Genomic DNA, 9,984 nt, shown 5'->3' on the forward strand with positions numbered 1-9,984 from the left:
ATGACTTAGGCAACTGAACATGCATAAGTGAATGGGGAAACAGACGACATTCCTAGGTAATAATTACACTACGAACTTAAAGCCAGGAAATATCAAATCTGGGTCTTAAACAGGGGGACTGCGTCTCTGTGTACGTTGTCTGCTTTTGTCCTCAGGCTAGGCTTCGGAATTTCCCCAGGTCTCTCTACTTGTGTCCGAGGAGACAGGCACCTAAGGTCAGCATTTGCTTTTAGAATGAATAGCCGAATGAGATGGGGTAACGTCAGTTGTATTTATTATTTAGTTCGCGAATGGAATGCTATTCTCCCGCCTTACGCACGTATCGTACGCAAGGTTAAGGCTCGGTTATTAACCTGTCAGAGGTTAAACTGTAGGATACTGTTCAGTATGGACGAGTTCGTAGTATTAATAGCCTTAGACATCAAGCCCTCGCTAGTTTAAGATGTTTGGAGTGCTGACTGTAACACATACGTGGTTTTCTTGATCTATAAATACGATGCTACTTTCCTCAGTTGCATTATTGAAGTACGTTCTTAGAAAGCATGAGTAAGAATCATCTAAGCACGATAACTGCAATGGATTTACACGGTCAGAAACGTCGATCGAGAATTTTTCCATCCATATGAGGTAATAAGCCTGATGTAATTCTTGAGCTTGAAACAAAAAAAACTTAGCGAGGTAATCAAAGAGAATTTACGAAACTCTAGTCCATTGCTTGATTTCTATTTGTTAATAAGTCGATACCAGGAATTTCTCACCTGGGTATATACGCGATCAAGTATAGTTTAAGGGTTAGATGCCCGCATCATGTGCTATATGTAATCACAACTCCAACATTTTCAGCCTCAAAAATTATTTTCGTAAAATCCTCACAAAAGAAGTATACGTCAACTGTTATGAAGTCTCGTTTGCGACCTACTTGATGCAAAAAGAAAACTGGGATGCGGAACTGTCAATACAACACCAAAATAATAACTGGATGTACAACTTATAAAGCATAAACCGTTGTAAAGCCAGTGCACTTGTACTCATGTTTTACCGTATGCGAATATCCTGCTTAGTCGTCATTATTGAAAGATCGACATAAATTTCTAATTATTGATAAGACGGGAAGCACATCCATTATTACCTTTAACAGGTGTTACATTAGAGCTCAATTAAGAGATCTGCATCTTCAGGTTTCCATAAATAAATCGACTTTATTATAGGTTTGCCACAAGCTCTTATGAAATGACTTGGTTCTGTTAACTGCACAGTAAGTTCGGTTAACAGACTAGTGATGTATTATAACAATCAGAAATCAGCCAAATGAGAAGTGTGTGTCATTGGCAAAGGAATCCCATTCACTTCCTAGCAATGAGGCACACACGTAGACGGTTGTGATCATGTATAAGAAGAATGGGTATCAGTACCTGACTTCACAAAAAACAACAACTAATTTCCATGGGACATTTCTTTTGTTACATAATAATTGCTGCATATCATATTCAGACAGATACTATATTCCTTTATTCTATAAGTCAGCTAGCTAAAAGGCGAGATTTGATCAGCGTATCACCTACCTGACATAAAAACTCTCTGATACACATGAGTAACAATCTTTGCGCAATACTTGTCGAACCAGTGATTTTACACAAAGCTCTATCAAGTAACTAAATTTATTACCAAATATTTGATAGATAACAATCATTAGGATTGGTGTCGAGAGCTTTGAATATCTTCTCAATAAAATACTGAAAAAATTAATACGACGAACATTGTTATAACTGTGACCGCAGATTAGAGAGCAGCGTATCATCGACCGGACCAAAGACGCGTAAAACACGTGAGAACAACCTAGAGTCTTGCTTTCCTGTCTAGCCCAGCCAGTTTAGTCCAGAACGCAAGTCTCAACCTCTGAGATATGAATTGTTACATTTCATACATACTCTCTTTATATACAAATCAAGCAGACCATATCGTACCATAAAATAGAAAATAACATCTGTACAATATTTGGCCAACAGGAAAATGATACCATCTCAAGTCCAAGGATAGCGTTAGACTTAACAGAATAACTTCTGAGATATTTTTCTGAATATCCCAACAAACATATATTCCCAACTTGCATTGTTTAGTTACAGTTACAGTTACCGTTGCTCTGTATCTAATACACAATCTACTTGTAAGGACAATCAATAAGCAGAACTGAATCACTTTACATTCTAGACTGTCGCACATTCGGTCATGCTCACTCCTGATTTATAATTTCTCACATTTCGATCTGGTCATTAGTAGTTGTAACAAATAATTTAGTCTTTCCATATAGTGAGTGATAATGAGTCGAGTGAGTATGGGATAAGCAAATCAGCGCTAGTATATATGAGAATATTTCAGTGATATATTACCAGAAACACACTCATTAGGTTCTATCTGAATCGTCAAAGATCAGTCTTCAAGAAACGAACGCCTAAAAGGTTACGAAGTCATTTCGTAAACATGTCATTAGCAATAACTATTTGGTTTACAAATAAACACGAGACGGAATGTATACTTTCATATTATACCGTCGAAGTCTTAGTGTATTAAAAATCGGAAGGGACCACAACAGATATGCAAGTTGAAAAAATGCCTTACTTCAAGATGTATATATCTTGTTTTGCATAATTAGCTAAACTGTTGGTAACTCCAGTTAGGACAAAACTAAAATGATATACGACAGTAGCCTCTACAAATCTGTTCATCAAGTAAATATTAACTGACATTAATTTTCGGAATCGAACTAAAAGTTGTCTGATCGCAATAGACTCGGCAGTATAATACAATTTTATTTTTTGCACCCATATATATTTGATGTTTACAGTGGCAACTGACTTTGCAAACTACAGCAATACGGTCCGAATATCTAAAAGTTTAACTATGCGACCAGTTATAGTCTATTACGAAGACCGCAGTCGTCTCACCACAGATATATATACAGTATTGGTAATATCCGTCGTTAATACAATAACTTTTAAAGATTACTGAAAATAACACAAAACTGGTTTGTACTGCATGAACTTCAACTGACCCTGACAACACCTATTGCACTGATAAAAACAATTCTCATACTCATAACAAATTATTATTAACTTATATGTATGTCTCTTTATTCTTATAAAGCAGAAAAGTAAAATATCAAATCGTCAAGTTGAGATGAGCTGATGATCAATAAAATATAAGCAGGAGGTTTTGCAAAAAAAATTAAACTAGGAAGCACACTGCATCCAGAACACAATGATAACAGCTTCGAATGAAAATGAACGGGCAAGAAATTCATGTAGGATTTTGCATGTGTCATATATACGCAAATCATTTACATATGTGTACAAGGTAGCAAAAAGTCACCTTTGATGGAAGTAAACCATAATGATGACCAATATATATGTACATTACAAGATTCTACTATTCTCTTCTTACATCTCTATTTTTATATTTTGGTTCTCCATCACTAACTTCCTGTCCATCTTCATCCTTTCCACTCGAATCAAGTTCGTTTACTGGCTCTTCATCTTCTGGTATAGGATCTGAAGACGGCTGTTGTGTCAACAAAGCAGCTAGTTCTCGCTTTGCATGTTGTTGATTTAATTCAAGCATTTGTTGTAATGCATTCTTAATGACACAAAAATTGAATTCTATTAAGCCTACAAACGTATAAAAATAAGCAAATTCTAGAAACTAATGTGTTATAACAAGAATCATTGAATAGTTTACTTCAGAATGTAATGCGTGGTAGTTGTTTGACAGAGTATAAACCAACTCTACTTTTGAAGTTTTAAAGCTCATCGTCTTCTTCGATCATTCTATTATTTCAAACTTCCAAAAAACAGATACCCCTGCATAATTATTGCGAAAACGATAAAATCCACCGACTTACATGTGTACTCATACACAAGTTAGGGAGGGATGATGCTTGCTACTTACTAGACATTGTGTCGATCAACCTTCATAAAAACAGGAGCAAAAATACCTATTATTTGTTTATAAAGGGAGCTCTTTCATTAGAGTTGGTTCTGAAAATGTTTGAAAACTTGCAAAACATCGGACGTAGTCGAGAAAGATATCTTGTCATTAATTTGTAAACGGTAGGGAAGAATGGATCTTTATTAGGTGTTATACAGTGATTTGTAAGGTGCTTTAATTTGAGTTGACGAATTGCCGGTTTTTTAAGAGTTGAGCCTGTTATTTACTCACTCGCTTCAACACAAATCGTGGTACAATGGTTTTCTTATTGAACGATGAAGTATTGAGTCACATAAGCATAGTTAGAATGCAAATGTTTACAACCTGTGAAAATGAATAAATTATTTTATATTTTGTACCTAATATACATACTATTATTAATGTTTTAAGAATAATGAATTGAAAGACAGACGAAACAATCGTTTACCCATTTTCTCTAAAGATTCTTCATACATCAAACAAGCTAGAGCCATATACTGATTGACGCCACGAAGATATAATGCTCTGTCATTGTTTAAGATAATTGTTGCCCCAGTTTGCTCAGATACAGGCGGATCAACAAAATTAGATTGGGGACTGCAAAAAAAGATGAGAAGGTATCTTTTAGAATGAACTTAACTGAGGTGAAGTAACTTCGGGAATTACATATGCCTAACACAAAACGCACTTGTTTTTTGTCTTGAGATATATACCGGGATTAGTGATAGGGAATGAGTGGGTTGACAAGAAAGGACTGAAGTCTAATAACACCATCTATTTGACTTTCCATGAGAAGTATGAAACTGGAGTGCTTGTGGAACTCATACGCACTTGTGACACACTGTCCAAAAGTATTGGATATCCAATGAAAGAATATCTCAAATCAAACATATTAGCTATATGAGCAGGACAGAAAGACGACATTGGCGCAAATGATATATAGGAAGTTGGTCAAAATCCATGCAGTAAAAGTTCGAAGTACTTAAACTTGGGAGAACAATCACTTGACAATTTAGAGAAGATAAGCGAAGATTCAGTTTACGATTTCCTTTACCATACAAAAACAGTTTAGACAATTTCGTATGAACTTAATATCACATATCAAAGTGCAGCGGTGTTGCCTCCTAACAATGGAAGGAAGAAGTTAGAAACGGTCGACCGTAAAAAGCAGACACCTCATTTTACCCTACGGGTTTATATACAGTGGTAAGGCCTTTTGAAAAACCGGGCTGAGATATCAAAAACATCCTTCAAACGTGCGCATCTATCCCTAAGAAATTCCCCACTGAGGTCTGCGATCGTTCTTCCAGTTAACCGATCACCAATAACGTCCACCCGAACGTGGGTTGGCGAGATATCCAGACAGTCGTTGAGACAGCAGTAGGGCCTGTGGCAATCTATAATCAAAATGTCAAGGAAAACAAATGGATTTCAGGAGCATCTACTGAACTGATAAATGGAGTAGCGAATCTTTATTGTCTGAAATGGTTAGGACATGTTTTGATGTATGCCCATCTACCACCTCACTCGATGCTCAATGATGTTTGGTGTACGAGTAGATTTTAAGAATGCTAGGTGCAGACAAACCAAGATACTTTTTACTTCATGTTGCACGCTTCTGATGATTTTGTGTGTGCTAGACTTTACTGAAGACCATTGTTTTCTCAGTCAGTCACAACGTAGAACATGTACGTATGTAGATCGGTTCAAGTTGGCATAACCGAAATGCTTTGCAAGTTGAACATGTTACTTGCAACGAGCACACCGAACCATGGACTCAACGAAGCCATCCTTAAGGATAGCATTTCCTCAGTGATTAACGTCATTACAGTCACGTTCACTCATCCACAGCGTGCTACTAAGATCTGTCATCATAATCTATTCTGTGATGGTTCCTATGTGATATTGCTTCTACTGGACCGACCCTATGTTATGGAGATATCACAGTATATGAAAGATTTTCAGTATGTCCAGTAGAGTGTATGACGATTGGGTCAGAAATTGCCTTTCGAATTCGAAGAACAGTCCAAAATAGAGCCTTAACAGTCGAGCTGGTTTACGATTAATTTAAAGAAAATTAGGGGTGGGTGAACACTGACTGTTAGATTGAGCCATGTAGGTATGATCAAACTGGTTGGGTTGTGCATGAATATCATAGCCAACAGTTGGAGACATAGACTAGATATCTGAAAATTTTTCGCAATCGCGCAGAAGCATTTATTGTTTGTCACATCTTTCATTTTAATTTTCTTGTTTCCCCATAATTTCGTTTCAAACCACTAATTTATATTTTTTCTCCAACTGTATCTTCGATGTCTAATCTTTTCGACCACCACTACTAAAATTCCCACATCTACTCAGCTGAGATTCGCCCTGAAAACTTTATCTGGTTTTGCTAAAGGAGTAGTACAACTTGAACTGATACTTACATGTACTAGGTTCAACGCTGCGTACGACTGACTGACATTATTGAACCTGAAATGTTACTTGCATACGTGCTGCCAGATTAGTGGAAAATACAAATATACGACTAGAAACCAGAGATTGAATAACGTTTAGTTACGAAATAGTGATATCTATCATATATACCTATCTATGATGGTATACAGTACGTACTATCATATCACCTGTAGCTAGCTGAACAACGGTACAGCAAAATTAGATGATAACTTATGTTGCATGACCAGGCATTGTGCTGGAAAATTATCAGCATAATTTCAGACGGTAATTTCAACGTCATGAAGGGGTTTATGTTAAATCGATGTCCGGTAGACATGTTGATTTCGATACTCTTATGGTTTCTGGAGCAATAAAGTTTTTAAAGTTTATGATATAAAATCACTGAAGATTTCTGAAAATAAAAGTATATAGGGACAATAGTTTTCACATTAACTACTAGCCTACGTGTAGATTGCTGCCACATCTACGACAACATCAATCATATCGCAGCATAATTCATACGTCTGCATGTCTACTGCATTTGAATCTGTTGCTAAATATATTTTACTGGTGACATCAAAAAGAAATGCTTTGTCCACCATTGAATTCTGTAAAACAAGAAAGAAAACATGATGAAAAAATTAAAGATTTGAAAAATATACGCGAAGCAATCAAATGCCAGATAATATTAGGAATCGCCCTACACACGACAACAAGCTCGACAAAAGTAAAAAATGGAATTTTGATGTTGCTTATGCTACAGAAATTTTCAGACCCGTTTGTAATGCATCCTAAGGAGCATTAAAGGTCCTTTCCTGATAATCGTTTTATATAAAATTGCATGACACTCGAAAACTAAACCACTTATTGATAAAACTCACCCAACGGATTCTCAAAAAGCACGTTTCTTATATCATATTGGTGAAAGATTTCAACATCCACAGTCTTTTAAACAAAAATAACTACAGAAATCAAATTATCCGGCATGATTTAGAATACTTACACAAGGCTTAAGTGGCACGACTATTCTTCGAATTCGAAAGGCAATTTCTGACCCAATCGTCATACACTCTACTGGACATACTGAAAATCTTTCATATACTGTGATATCTCCATAACATAGGGTCGGTCCAGTAGAAGCAATATCACATAGGAACCATCACAGAATAGATTATGATGACAGATCTTAGTAGCACGCTGTGGATGAGTGAACGTGACTGTAATGACGTTAATCACTGAGGAAATGCTATCCTTAAGGATGGCTTCGTTGAGTCCATGGTTCGGTGTGCTCGTTGCAAGTAACATGTTCAACTTGCAAAGCATTTCGGTTATGCCAACTTGAACCGATCTACATACGTACATGTTCTACGTTGTGACTGACTGAGAAAACAATGGTCTTCAGTAAAGTCTAGCACACACAAAATCATCAGAAGCGTGCAACATGAAGTAAAAAGTATCTTGGTTTGTCTGCACCTAGCATTCTTAAAATCTACTCGTACACCAAACATCATTGAGCATCGAGTGAGGTGGTAGATGGGCATACATCAAAACATGTCCTAACCATTCCAGACAATAGAGATTTACTAACTCAATAATCGATTTGCCATTTTTGCTCTGTGCATAACCTCAGAATCGCTAATTTCATGGTCCCCAATTTTATGAGCAATCCTATGAGGGTATTTACAAACAAAAACTAGCAACCTCAAAATACTCTCTATTCTTAAAGGCCACGATTAACAGCCGTAATGTAGAACAGAACAGACTGCTGCACAGTATACTCATCCTATGTTTGTATGTCACGTCAAAAGTAATGCAAGTTGCCAAAAGCCAATAAAGCTTGTTGAATCCGTGGCCCAATTGTGCTAATCACCAACCCATTAAGACTGATGAGACTCAAAAACGTCTATCAGCTCAGTAGACGTTGCAGACTTTCACTAACATTTTGATTTTAGTCTATTACAGATCGTATCGCTTTTATCATGACTGCTGTATGCCATGCCAACCCATATCCAGGTGGATGTTGCTGACAATCGACTAAGTGCTCTTCTATTTGTTCCTTAGATACACTCTTGAAATTTTGTCGTCTTTTTTTGCATAGAAGAAGACATAAATACATGTTTATATTAGGGCCTTCTTATACTATATTCTTATTGCAATCTTTCTCATATATATTACCACCTTTGACCTAACCACTCCTATGAATCCGGTGTTCATCTTGCTGTGCTAATGAGGTATGGCAACCTGGGCGGATGCATACATGTGCCTGGTCCTACGTTGTAGCTGACTGACTGACTGACTTATATTAGGGCATGATCAGAGTCGAGATATGTGCTCAGAAATGAGCGGTGATCTTTTATTTAGCCTCTCTCACGATGGCTAATGTGGTCAGTTTGCAATCACCGTTGAGTTTATTGTGGGGGTTTTCATGTAGGATGATGCTCCTTTTTGCGCTTAAAGTTGGTCATTGTCAAGAATAAACGGATGTCTGAGAACAACTACAGCAGTTGGTAACGACTGTCTGCTCATTGAGCTAGGATAGCATGAGACCCATTTGAGTGTCTTCGACTTTGTTTTGAAACACCTGAGGATTAAAATATTCTACTATACTTACTGCTACCGAGAATTCGGCTTTTTTGTGATTTTTAACTACTGAGTTCCGACTTAAACTTTACTTTGATTACTACCGATGACTTATTTTAATAAAACTAAAATGTAAACATATCCTACGAGAATACAGTTTGGACCAATGAATGAGTAAACTGACAACTGAGTATTATATATATACCGATTAGGTTTGGTTGAAAAGGCTTTTTTCTTATTCTTAGTCTTTTCACTCCAGTAGTTGCTTGAGTGTGCATACAAGAAGATTGAGTTTCAGTATCAGTATAGGACATTACTTACTGAAAACATAAAATGTTTCGAGGAACATATTTATTGTAATTTTTGCAATGAAAACTTTCTATTAATCATTGTATTTTAAAGACTAAGAAAATAACTTTGTCACAGCAAATTACATGAATTGATTTCACTTTAGTGTCTGAATTAACTCAACTATCAACAAAAGTTATTAGTTTTCGTATGTGATCACTTTAAAATCTTAAAGATAATCCTGAAATGTTTTTAATGCATAATGCATTCCGATAACCAAATGTTATGAACATGTACTGATCAAGTGATCTGTGTAACGGAATAGTGACTGGATCATTCAAATTTCACGATCATTAGGTTTTGTTTTATGAATTGCAATTAACTGATTCTTGTCTCAGAGGTTCGACGATATCGACAACCATTCTCTAAAAGTTATAGTCCAAAATCCTGTAGTAAATAAGCATATGACTAAATAAGGAATTCAAATTCATTACTATTTATAGAAAGATGTTCTTTGAAATACAGAAAGAGAGATATGAACTAGTATGTATTAGTTAATTGAGGATAAGTTTTGTTTACAAAAGGATCTATTCAATCTTCAAGTTGATTTTACCTTCTAGAGAAGAAAGTTGCTTTTAAATACTTAAAATGAGTTAAAAATTAAATAATAAAACACAAAGCAAGATATAATGAATAACTTTATTTGTAATGATTAAG

Source organism: Schistosoma haematobium, chromosome 5, assembly GCF_000699445.3.
Source record: "Schistosoma haematobium chromosome 5, whole genome shotgun sequence".
NCBI lineage: Eukaryota > Metazoa > Platyhelminthes > Trematoda > Strigeidida > Schistosomatidae > Schistosoma > Schistosoma haematobium.